The sequence below is a fragment of the Cotesia typhae genome, unplaced genomic scaffold (assembly GCF_013202065.1).
Source record: "Cotesia typhae breed Kobodo isofemale line unplaced genomic scaffold, CoteBio_Ctyphae contig_20, whole genome shotgun sequence".
NCBI classification, from domain to species: domain Eukaryota; kingdom Metazoa; phylum Arthropoda; class Insecta; order Hymenoptera; family Braconidae; genus Cotesia; species Cotesia typhae.
The window spans coordinates 29960-42806 of record NW_027423725.1 but is presented as its reverse complement, the minus strand read 5'-3'; the positions used below and the strand labels follow the sequence as shown (position 1 = coordinate 42806).

Genomic DNA, 12847 nt, shown 5'->3' with positions numbered 1-12847 from the left:
TTGGTTGTTAATTTACTTTTTTTAGTTTGGCAACCGCGATCCCACCGATAGGAAGCGATTTGATCAGTTAAAACAAACAGTTTGCTGACGGTCATGTTTAATAACTGTTATTTTCGGCTGGGAATTTATTAATAACGAGCGAAGTGAAGAATTTCCTTTTTTAAAGGCAGTACACGGTTAATATTTTGCTTCATTCAATTTCGGGCAATATTTTCTATTTTTTTTTTTTTTTTTTTTTTTTTTTTTTTTAGATATTGTAGGGTTAAAGAAAAAGGGAAAATTACATTATATGTAATTTTTGATAGAAGGATTTATTAATTACTAATAATTTAATTTATTTAAATATTTATTTAGGAGGAAAGTATATTTATTAAAATTTAATAAATACAAGGTCTTGAAGGGAAGATTTTTTTTTTTCAATTGCAGCTATTTAAAAAAAAAAATTCCGCGAAATTTTAGCCAAATTTTCAATTTTTTTGTAAAAACCTCTGCAAAAAATCCAATTTTCATTTTTATTTTTTTTTTACCGTTCAAGACCTAGTTTGAAGACTTAACTAGAGCACATATTTTTTTTTTTTCAATTCAAATGATCCTGATAGGAGTTTTTCATGTATCTTCAAGATAGTAATAAGTTTGAATAAAATATTTCATTTTTTTCTATTAAAAAAAAATTGTTGAAAAAAATAGAGCATTTTTTTCCGGAGGAAAGCCTTAATAAATAATTTATTAAATATAAAAAAATTCTTCTATCAGTGTAAAAGGATTTATTAGTTAGTAATAATTAAATTAATTTCAAGACAATTATTTAATTAATTAAATTCTAATAAATATTTTTTAACAACCGATAAATATTTATTTTATAAAAAATACTACTGGCCAATATTTAGAGCCTTTAATTTTTTCTTAAAAAAAAATGGCCAAAAAATAGCAGAGACCGAAATATTTAAGATAATAAAAATGAATTTATATCTTATCGCAGCGAGGTATTAAATATCAGCAACAATTGACTCATGACCAAACATTGAAGATTCATCGTGTGATTAAACGGAAATTCGTCACCCATCGCATTGATATTATTAAAAAAAATTTTTTATTGAGGCGGTGGGTGGGTTCGATAGTGACGAGCAGGCAAATAAAAGTAAAGGGGAAAGAAGCGTAAGGAAGAGTAAGAAACTGTGAATGAAATAAAGCAGCCCGAGAGTGAATGGTTTAGTCAGATTTTTTTAAATTTTATTTTATACATATATGTTTACATAAATGCGGACATCCACAAGAAATCACGCACGCTTACTAATTTAACATACTGCAGAAGTAATTTTCAGCCCTTTACACATTTAATTATAAATTGTTTTTTTATAAAAAGTGTATCTGGCGACGATGTGACGTGTTAATATTATCGTCTATTTTCAGATTTAACTGCTTACCATTTAAATACTCTTTTTTTAATCTTTCGCTTTGTTTACATTTAAACTGTCTTTATTTTTTGGCTAAATTTAAAAATAAAAAAGTTATTACTTTGAAATATTTCAGGAATTTATTAATAAAAAAATAAATGAATCTTGTGCAAGGAATTTATAAGATAATTAAACATGAGTCGTAATTAAGGACACGCGTGTCTCGGAAAAAAGTGAGATAAGGCACGAGTTTACAAAAAAAGAGGAGGGTTGAATAAAATTATTAAAAATTTTTTTTTGTTTTTTAAAATCATAGAATTTAATAAATATTTATTAACAGTTAATAAATTATTTATTTAATATTAAAAAATTAAATAATTGTCTTCAAATAAATTAAATTATTAATACTTAATAAATCCTTCTATCAGTGCGCTAACGATAATTAAACAATTATTTAAAAAATAAATATTTAAGTTTAAAAATAAAAAAATTAATGAATATTCATTATTTCTCAACTTATCATGATTACTAAGCAATTTTTGCATTAGTGAAAGTTACTTCGTAATCTATAAAAAAATATTTATTCAAACATAAAGCAATAAATTTAAAAATTGATAATTAAAATTTTTATTTTATCTTTTTTATAATTCGCTTAATTGCCATATTTTATTTTATTTATTTTTCTTTACAATAATTATTTTTAAATATTTTACGGTCAACAATTTCTTTTTTTTTTCTTCTTATTTAGACCACCTACATTCAAAGAATTTCCGATAACCAATTTAGCAATAAGTCACTAGTTTTAAAATAAAAAAAAAAATAAATAAAGATATAAAGAAGGAAGCTTAAGGCTGTATGGCTTATGTGGCTTAACGCATTATCTCGTTATTTCATTCTTACTGTCTATAATTTTCGGGCATAGTATTATTTTGAGCTTGACTGATCTGAGCGAATGGAAGTAATGGCAAAATTGTTGGAATGTCCCGAGGCGATTAGTATATAGGCGAATTCACATCCTGCACCTGCTAAAAAAAACTTTCTTACCTTCCTTACCACTTTGCATGCATCTCTTTATTTTATTTTATTTTTTTTTTTTTTAATTTATATACCTTTATAGTATCAAATTTGAATACAATTCAAGTAATAGAGTCAACAATGGACACATAAATAATTTATAATTTGTAATTCGTGACTAAAGAGGAAAGAGGAAAGAGGAACTAATCCCCTAAAATCTAAAACAGAAAAATAAAAGCGTACGTGTACAATCTGTGTCCTAACGGATTTCACTAAAACTTAACAGAACATAAAAAGAAACAAAATAAAAAATAATGTTAAATTATTCTCAAACATAGCTTCTTTTAATTTTTTTTAGTCATTCTTGTATTCGTGACAGCTAAAACCTTTTTACCTTTTTCCCATTGGCAATGTTATGTGTTCTCCAGTAGGTGCTTGCTCCCTTTCTCTCTCAAAGACTCAGACGGTTTATTTTTTCGGCACTTGTCTTTTCGGAGAAATATTCCAGTAACCTGAGGCTTTAACTGTTTCCAGACATTATACATAATATTTATTTATTTATTTATTTATAATAATTGTTTATCAAATTGTGCTCGAGTATTTAAAAATACTATCGGAATTTTGAAAAATTCCTTTGGATAATTATTTACGCGTGTGCGTGCTTAAAAATTATCTTAAAAGCTAAAAATTTTCTTTCATTCTTCAGAGACAAATCTAAAAAGCGGTTTTGAAAATTTTCCAACTGGATGATTTTTAGCTCTTCGAGCTAAAAAATTTAAACAATTATTTAGAAATTTTTTAAGGGTTAGAATTTTTGAATGCGTCGTTTGATTTTAATTTGCTTGGCGGCATTCGACTTAGTTTTTCAAGTACAAAAATGTGTCGCTGATGTCTAGAGTTGATTAGTCAAATATTTTGAAAGTTATTTAGAAAAAACTTAAAAAAAATGTATTTTTGGTTTTTATTTTTGAATTTCTTTGAAAGGGCTCTGGCGATTGACTTTAAAATCTAATCAGATCGAAGTCTCAATGAACACTTTAGAACGCCGTGTCGGTCATCTCGATCGGTTGATTCATTCTAAAGATATCCTACGGCAAAATTTTATTTACATACATATACACGGCCGGACGTCCAGCCGGGAATAGTCGGAACAGCTTCCTAAGACCTCAAAACCTCGAGATCTCATGAAAAACTCTTATTCTCAAAATTCCACCGAAATCAATAACTCGGTATTTTTTTTTAAAATTAATTTTCAAAGCGGGAAGTTTAAAAATGTCAAAGTTCTTGGAAAAACTACTGGTAAAAAATGAAATAACTTTATTATCGAAATATCTTTCTCAAGTTTCTAATTTCTTATTGAAAATAAATTAATAAAAGTCGTAACTTTGAATAACTGGATAATAAAGTAGAATAGGTTTTATCGGTGTAATAAGTAGAGTATAAAAAAAATCAAATATATATAAATTAATATATCTGTATATGTATTAAAATTTTCCAGTTTAATTAATTTTTCTTAAAGTTATACTCGTATATAAAAAAATCTTCCACCTCATAAATTAGGAATGATATAAAAATATTAAATGAATATTGAAAATAAATAAATTTGTATGTATGAAGAGCTAGGATGGGATGTTAATTTGCATCTCAAAGCGATTTCACAGACTGCAATAACTACTAGACCGGTTTATATTGAGGATAAGAAAATGACAAAATGACAAAAGAAAATATATATATATATATATATATATATATATATATATATATATATATATATATATATATATATATATATATATATATATATAAAATAAAAATCAATAAATTGATTAATATTATAACTTTTGCAATAAACAGTTTTATTTTAACGTCATTTATAAGACTAATATTATCATTACTTATAACGTGTAAACATATTTATTCAAATCCGTATCCCTATATATTACTTTTTATTCAAATCAAGATAATGCAACTAATTTAATTACCTCTACCTCTAGATTTATTCATTTTTAATTGCATAATTAAATAATTATACCGATTTATTATTTAATTAGAAGGACGCCTGCCTCAAACTCTGACCTTTGATTTCTTTTTATCACGCTTCAATTGACAAAATAATAATTATAATTAGTAGGAAATTTTTCAAAAATTGTTAGATCGTTTATAAAAAAGAAAGTAGGTTCAATAACCGAAACATCGATGATGCAAGACGAGTTTTTAATTTAAAAAACAAAGCCAAGGAACAAATAAATTTATTTATCCGTTACAACCGTGTTCTCAGTTTCTCAGTTTCTCAGCTAAGCGTAGTATAAGTATCCGAGTCTATTTATCAAGCCGGTTTATCTGGCATACGGAGGCGCGGAAACCCTTTGCGCCATAACACAACAATCTTTCTTATCTCTTGAAGAAAAAAAAAAAAGCTTAAACTAATACCAATACTTGTGTCGATCACAAATTTTATAGCTCTTAAATAAATACTTAAAAAAAGAAAAGTTAAGGTTACGTACGAGGCCATTAAAATGAAATTCGACAATTTGTTTCCGGTAGAGTTATTACTGTTCATAAACCTTGCAGTAGCGTAAAACAATGAGCTGCTTGTTTAATAAATCACTTTATTTTTTTTTTTTTTTATTTTTTTTTATTCTTTTGTATACGTTTAAATCCTGTGACATGCTATGGATAGGATGAATGAAGCAAAATACGTGTTTAGACTTACAAGAAAAAATTTAATAATAATAATAATTGTAAAGTAATTTTTTATTAAAAATTTATGCTTATAAAAAAATAATTAAGGTGATAGTAAAAAAAATAGTTTTGGCCTACTAAAAAAAATTTTAACTTTTACTGTCTCTCCGCGCAATAACTATTGAATGCGATGACTTACTAAATTGCTGTTAATTTTATCTGAAAGCTCTATTAATAAGCTTTAATTTACATAGCTAAATATTTTCCTAGATCAATAACTTTAAAAATGACAGCAAATTAAAAGTTTAAAAGTTTTATAAAATTGTGAGTTTTGGTGGTTCTTTAAGTAATTACTATTAAATTCGATAACTTATTAAATTCCTGTAAACTTTATCTAAAAGCTTATTAAATAGGCTCTTATTAATCTATATAATTTAAAAAAAAATTGTAAATTTTATATCTTCCGGTTTATTTGATAAAATTTTTTCCATTTTATTATATAAATTTAATTACTTGTTTTCTCAATTTTTAGTTGAAAAAAATTCTTTGGCTTTAACAGTTCTGCAATTACACTTGTCAAATGCTCAAGAGATAGTACAGGGTAAGAGTAGAGGCTCAAATATTATTTATCTTATCTTGTTCTCTCCGCGGGGAGTAACTGAGATTCTGCAAAGTTACCGATTTAAAGATTTAATATCCACAAGTTGGAATTTTGAGGGCTCTGACTCACGCTCTGACGGATTGGAATTTTCAGAGCCTACATTTTTTTTTACTTTTTATCAGGAAAATTCCACCAGCCACACTCTAATTTATCTCTCAATATATCTTGAAGTTAATTCAACCGAAAAAAACTCCAAGTATAAATTTAGTTTTTTTTTTTTTTTAAGAGCCTGAAGAATAAGATGCAATCGCCACCCGCATTATAATACACTTTTAAATGTATAAAAATATATAAAAAAATGTTCTGATTTGTTTTGAAGAAAAGAATTGGCGATAGTAAATAAAAATTGACACCCGAAAGCGGAAGAGGATAAACAAGAACATAAGTCTAGACGGATTAAAGCCCTATTAATAGCCGGTTCAAACAACAAATCATATCACATCTCACACATCATATCAACTGAGGCTGAAAGACTGAAAGACGACGGGAGATTATTCTTTATACTCATAATAATATTGTATATATACATAGATATATATTTAATACAAATAGATGAAAGAGAACCGAATAGGAGGTAAGAGGATAATCGTCAACGAGTTAAGCGATTAATTTCTTCCTACCTCGGGATCTCACGATCAATTTAATAAACCCGTGTCCATACATATATTTATAAGTGAATAACTGAAGCTACAAAATGTCGTTGTATACAAATACAACACACTATGATTATTATTATATAGATTAAAATATATTATTATATATAGATTAATAAGAGCCTATTTAATAAGCTTTCAGATAAAGTTTACAGGAATTTAATAAGTTATCGAATTTAATAGTAATTGCTTAAAGAACCACTAAAACTCACAATTTTATAAAATTTTTAAACTTTTAAATTGCTGTCATTTTTAAACTTATTGATCTAGGAAAATATTTAGCTATGTAAATTAAAGCTTATTAATAGAGCTTTCAGATAAAATTAACAGCAATTTAGTAAGTTATCGTATTCAATAGTTATTACGCGGAGAGACAGTAAAAGTTAAAATTTTTCTTAATTTTTAAAAATTTATAATTGCTGTAATTTCTAAACTAACCGACCGATTTAGCTGATCTTCGAACTTAACCTTGGAAATCGTCCAAAAAATAAGTACGCTACGTTTTATGGAGATCCGATAAGAATTGTGTGAGTCATAGTAGCGACAAGGCCGATTATATCGTATGTATATAAATACATACATGCATAAACTTTTGAGCCAATGGTATTTTTTTTAACCAGCTCGACGAGCTGAGTCAGGAAATAGCGAAATTTTTAAAAATTTGCCTCATGAGGACAAAAACAATAGATTTATATGAAAATCTACTAATTAACGTCATTCATAACAGATTAATATTTATTATAAAAGTAGAATTGAGAAAGCTAAAGAAAGGGGTACTGAGCAGAGCTCAAGGGTTGTTGCGTTGCTATCAAATAACAAAGTGAAACAAGTTAAAAAAAACTCTACTGCTGCTGATTGCTCAATAAAATAGCTTTTGCTGATAATCGACAATCAAAAAAGACACTAAATTTCCGCTTATTTACTCGGTCAAAACTATTTTCCATTAATATCACCTTAATTATTTTTTTATAAGCATAAATTTTTAATAAAACGTAATAATAATAAAATAACTGTAAGCTTAAGAATAATTTATGACCAACGAATAAACACTAATGACTCTACAGCGTATATACTCTAGATCTCTGAAACAATATTTAGTAATCACTCTCCGGTTTATTTGCTTTACCAGCTTGTTAACTAACTACTGCTTGACACATAATTAATAATTAACTAAACATTTTTAATTATTTACCCACTTACAACTTTATTATAACTTCATCACCTAGATTTTATTTATTATATATTTGTAATTACAATTTACAATCGACTGTTTACTCATTATCGCAATTATTCATGCGCTCAACTTTGTTGATTAATTATATTCGTCGCGACATTATGAATATTTACGAACAATTTTAGTTATTATGATTTAAATATTTTTTTGTCCGTCTTTAAACCCGGGTAATAAAAGGGAGCTAAAGCTAGACATAATAAAAGTTATTGTTTTGCTTAGTCAAAACACCTGACAAGTTTTTTTTTCTTATTTTTTTCGTGTCAAACGTTCCATTATTTATTTTTAAAATTCCGATTCTGAGAGCTTGCTTATTTTACTTGATATGGATTAACGTTTACTTTTTAACCGGACTAAAAAAAAAAAAAAAAAAAAAAAAAAAACTTTAACTTAAATAATTAAAAAAAAAAAAAAAAAAAAATGCAAAAGCCAAGATTTGAACCCTAGACTTTTAAGGAGACTTTTAAGAAGTCTTCCTAGCCATGTCGGGTGCGACAAAATGGCGCTTTTTTTTAAATACATTTTTTTAGCTAAAAGGATACTTAAATCTTCTTCAAGCAAAGTTTATAACTTCTTAAATATTAAATAATTTTTTTTTAATCAAAGATAAATATCTGAAGAATAAAACTGTCATCGCAATTATTATATCCACGTATGCGATCAGTTGAGCAGAGATTAAATATAATAACCCTGAATTTTTGATCCACTTTTGTCTTCACATACGCTCCGAATAAAAATATTGAAACACTATTTCATAATAATCCGACATGGAAATTACTTGCGTCCATCACCTTATTTCCTCTTTGCTTGATATTTCTGCTCAAATACACGCGTTCTACTTATAATTACACCCATAAAAAAAAAAAAAAAAAAAATTTAAAATACAGTTTACTTAATATTGCACTTAAAAACTTTCTTTCACGCTCATCAAACTTAAATCTCATTGGGCTTATTTTTAACAAACATAAAGATGTATAATGTATATATTTTCCGGCGTGTGTCATTCAAATTATAATTATCCTTTTAACATCTCGTTAAATTTTTAATAAATTTCCCTGAAGGCAATATATTATTTGGCATTGACTTTAAAATAATATTTTTAAATTGGCGTCTTTCCAATAATTTTTTTTTTTTTAATTTTACCAATGAGAGTAATTTATATTCTATTTATTTTTTTTTTTTTTTTTAAATAACTACTAGCTAATAGTACTGGTAGATCAATTAAAAATAATTTAATGGACATATTTGACGGAACAAATTTATAGAACCAAAAACTATTAAAAATCCTCCGAAAAATTTTTCAGAAAAAATATATTAAATCAAAAGGAATTAATTCTTATCAAGACCTTTAAAAATAATCATTTTCCTTACTCTTGAAATTATTTAAATCATAAATGACGGTCGCTAAAAAAATATCAAACCCAATTTACGATAAAGATTTACCCGTTAAAAATTTTTTTTAGTCTCTTAATTATATAAATTAATTTTTGACTTACAAAATTTGATTTAAATCTTAAAATTACAGCGAAAATATTGGATTTTTTAAAAAATCATAAAAAAAAATTTTTTTTTATAAAATTAAATTTCAAAAAAATTTTATAATATAAATTTTTTATAGGACCAATATTTTCGCGGTAATTTTAAAAATTTTAATTATTATTTTAAAAAATTGCGTTAAAAATTTTTTTTATAAAAAAAATTTTATGATATAAATTTTTTCTAGTAGCAATATTTTCGCGGTAATTAAAAAAATTTAAACGATTATTTTAAAAAATTGCGGTAAAACTTTTGGCCCTACTTATCATAGTAAATAAACTATTAAAAAAGCACAGATTAAGGCCAAGGCCTTTCTAAAGATCCTAAATTAAATAAAAAAAAATTAATTTCGTCCTATAAAGAAATTTTGAAGACAAAATTTTCTCATTTACTTAATCATATAAATTATAACATTATAATTGTATCAGATTTAAAATTTTCCCCACCAAATAAATAAGCCGACAAAACCTTGAAAGTATAATTTGCGTTAATGAGCTTAGCAAACATTGGTACAAGTAATACCGTTCTGTGGCGCCAGAAATTTACCTGTCGGAGTACCTGGTGGATGTTAAACAAATCCGCGATTTAAAAAGAAAACAAAAAAACTATCGGTACTTTTCCGCTCGGATCTGCGAGCGGAGAAAAGTCACTTTAATTACTGATAACTATTTAATTAAATTTATCTTTCAATTAACAATCACAGATAATTATTAAATTATGATAATTAAACCGAGTAAAGTGTTAAATTAAATAGTTTTTTTATTTAAAAATTTTCTAATCAATTATTTATCGAAAAATAATCTAATGTGATGATTTTGGGAGTTGTCGGCTTGTTAACACGGACACTTTTTTTATAAATTAGATACTTAGACGCCGGTTTGTTGATTTTTGTTATTTCGAAACCACCCTACTAGCAATTCCGACATGCTGTAGTTTTATTTAGTACCCGATTAAATTTTATTTGAATTTATAATTATTTTTTTTTTTTATTTCACCGACTCCAGCAGGCTAATCGTGACACAGATTAAAAATTAATAACGTTTCGGTACAGAAGATACTCGGAGATTAGAATCGAAATTTCTGTCACAAAAATTTAAAAAGTAGAATTTTTTGAGTAACGGTATTCAATAAATTTACAATATAAATAAAAATCAGGATACATTGTTAAAAAAAATTCGTACTCTTAAAATTTTTAAATAATATTATGAAGGGAGTTTGAATGTTAAATTAACTGCGCAACCTCGACTAATACAAACGTGATGTTTCGAATTCTTCCCGAGGCCAGTTGCCCACAACTCTTCTTTATTTTATTCTTCTTAAATCCGTGAGGAAATTAAACCCTTTTTTTTGCCAGTATCTTTTTAATAAAATCCCCAATGTCTAATTTGCTGTGTCTAATTGTTTTTGCAGCTGAAACGCGACACAAAGTAATCTTAATTGCTGTGAGAAATTTAAAAAGCCGGCTGTTTTTATCTTCATCGCAATATAATCCATAAACTATCTAAATAATTGCTTTGAAAATTCATAACTTTCACAAATAAATAATTTTATTTTCCAGAATAATTATTACCGAGCTTTATTTAGATAATTTATTATGATAAGTATTCAGGCTGGATTCAAAAATGATTATCTCTAGATAAATAATTAAAAAATGACCTTGTATCTTGTGAATTATTGACAATTTTAAAGATATAAGCTCATTCTGATGTTACACTCATCAAGACCTTTCATTTGAGTACCCACATCAATTTTTCATATATTTTATATATTTATATATTTTATATATATGTATCTATGAAAAATATATCAAAAATGCATGTGGGTACTCAAATGAAAGCTTTTGATGAGTGTAACATCGGGATGAGTTTATATCTTTAAAAACCTCAATATTTAAGAAAGTACAGTGCAATTTACATTTTTTAAAATATAAGCTCACCCCGACATTATATTTTTTGAGACCTTTCATTTGAGTACCCACATCAATTTTTCATATATTTATATATATTATATATATGTATATATGAAAAATGCATGTGGGTACTCAAATGAAAGCTCTTGATGAGTGTAACATCAAGATGAGCTTATATTTTTAAAAATTTCAATAGTTCATAAGATACAAGGTCATTTCTTAAATATTGACATTTTTAAGAATTTTTTTTTTTTATAAAATTCAAATGTCAATGTCTAATTTTTATTAAAATTTATTGTTTAAAAAATTTGACTAATATCAAAAATAAAACTCGTGTTTTTATTGTTAATTACAGAGTGTAATTTATATCAGTAGTTGAAGTGATTCGCATTTACTGATGTCAGATTTACCTCAAGTGTCACGTATCGATAAACCATGCATAAAGTATGTGTAATGACACATAAAAACATAAAAGGTGGCTCATATATGTAATAATAATAACAACAATCCTAATAATGACAGTGAATAAAGGTAAAGCAGTACAGCGATAGTGACGCGTGACAACACGTTCAATTTAATAGCTATGTATGTGTTTATACGGTAATATATATCAGTACCTTCATATAAATTAATAATGAGTGGCATTATACATTACACATGGCGCCTGATTATATTTAACACTGGTATTTATTGTTTTGAAAGCCGAGTTTAGTTTCTAGTCACTTATGATTTATATCTCTGTCCGGCTACCTACTTTAACTATCATGTAATTTAAAAAAAAAAATTATGTATACAATTTTCATTTTTCATAATTATTTTTCCACGCTTTTCATATCAAAATAAACAATAATTTATATAAAATATCCAACAGAGTTAATTATAATGAATAAAAATCTGTGATAATATAAATGGGGAAAAAAAAAAAAAAAAAAATGAAAATACCGTATAAATATCCTCTCGTGAATGATGATGATAAAAAACTAAGAGGTATATAAAATTTTTATTACTCTATCTATCTTGACCGTCGTTGATTGCCGATGCCGGTGAGATTATGGATTATAGCGGAAATCAGTATTTATGCAGATGGAACTTGCTCGCGTCTCTGTTCCCTATGTATGGTGACATTTAGATTGTGATCAGATATCCGATTACAACAACCTATCTTTGGTGTTAGTTGTTGATCATACCGCGAAATATTAATGCTAATTTTGTTATTAACTCCCTCTTAAATTAATTTTTTTGTTGAAACTGTACTTTCTTAAATATTGAAGTTTTTTAAGATATAAGCTCATCCCGATGTTACACTCATCAAGAGCTTTCATTTGAGTACCTACATCAATTTTTCATATATTTTTCATATATACATATATATAATATATATAAATATACAAAATATATGAAAAATTAATGATTGGAAATCAAAGACAAAATTATCTTTTTCCATTCAAATACCGATATCTCAGTGAAAAATGCTCGTATTGAGATTTTCAAAATACGAAATTAAAGCTGAATAACTAAGCTATCCAGTCCATATGAAGATTAAGTCAAAAAAAAATTTTTCCACGTCCGTAGATTAGAAAAAAAAAACCAAAAAAATTTCGAAAATTTTTTTTTCGGTGGTTTTTTTAAGATTACTCAAAAACAATTTTCAAAAAAAAATTTTCAAACTCAGATCCAAAAACTAGACACTTAGAGCTACAATTTGCTTTTTTTTTTTTGGTTTATGACTATTTTTGTATAAGTTACAGCCTGTTGAAAGCCCCCCAA

At 26.1% G+C, this 12847-nt stretch overlaps 1 protein-coding gene across 2 annotated transcripts in view; it reads left to right on the top strand.

The window, feature by feature from the left end:
• LOC141538378 (uncharacterized) overlaps positions 1-12847 on the top strand; it is a 30169-nt gene that overhangs the window by 5151 nt on the left and 12171 nt on the right. The window lies entirely within an intron of this gene.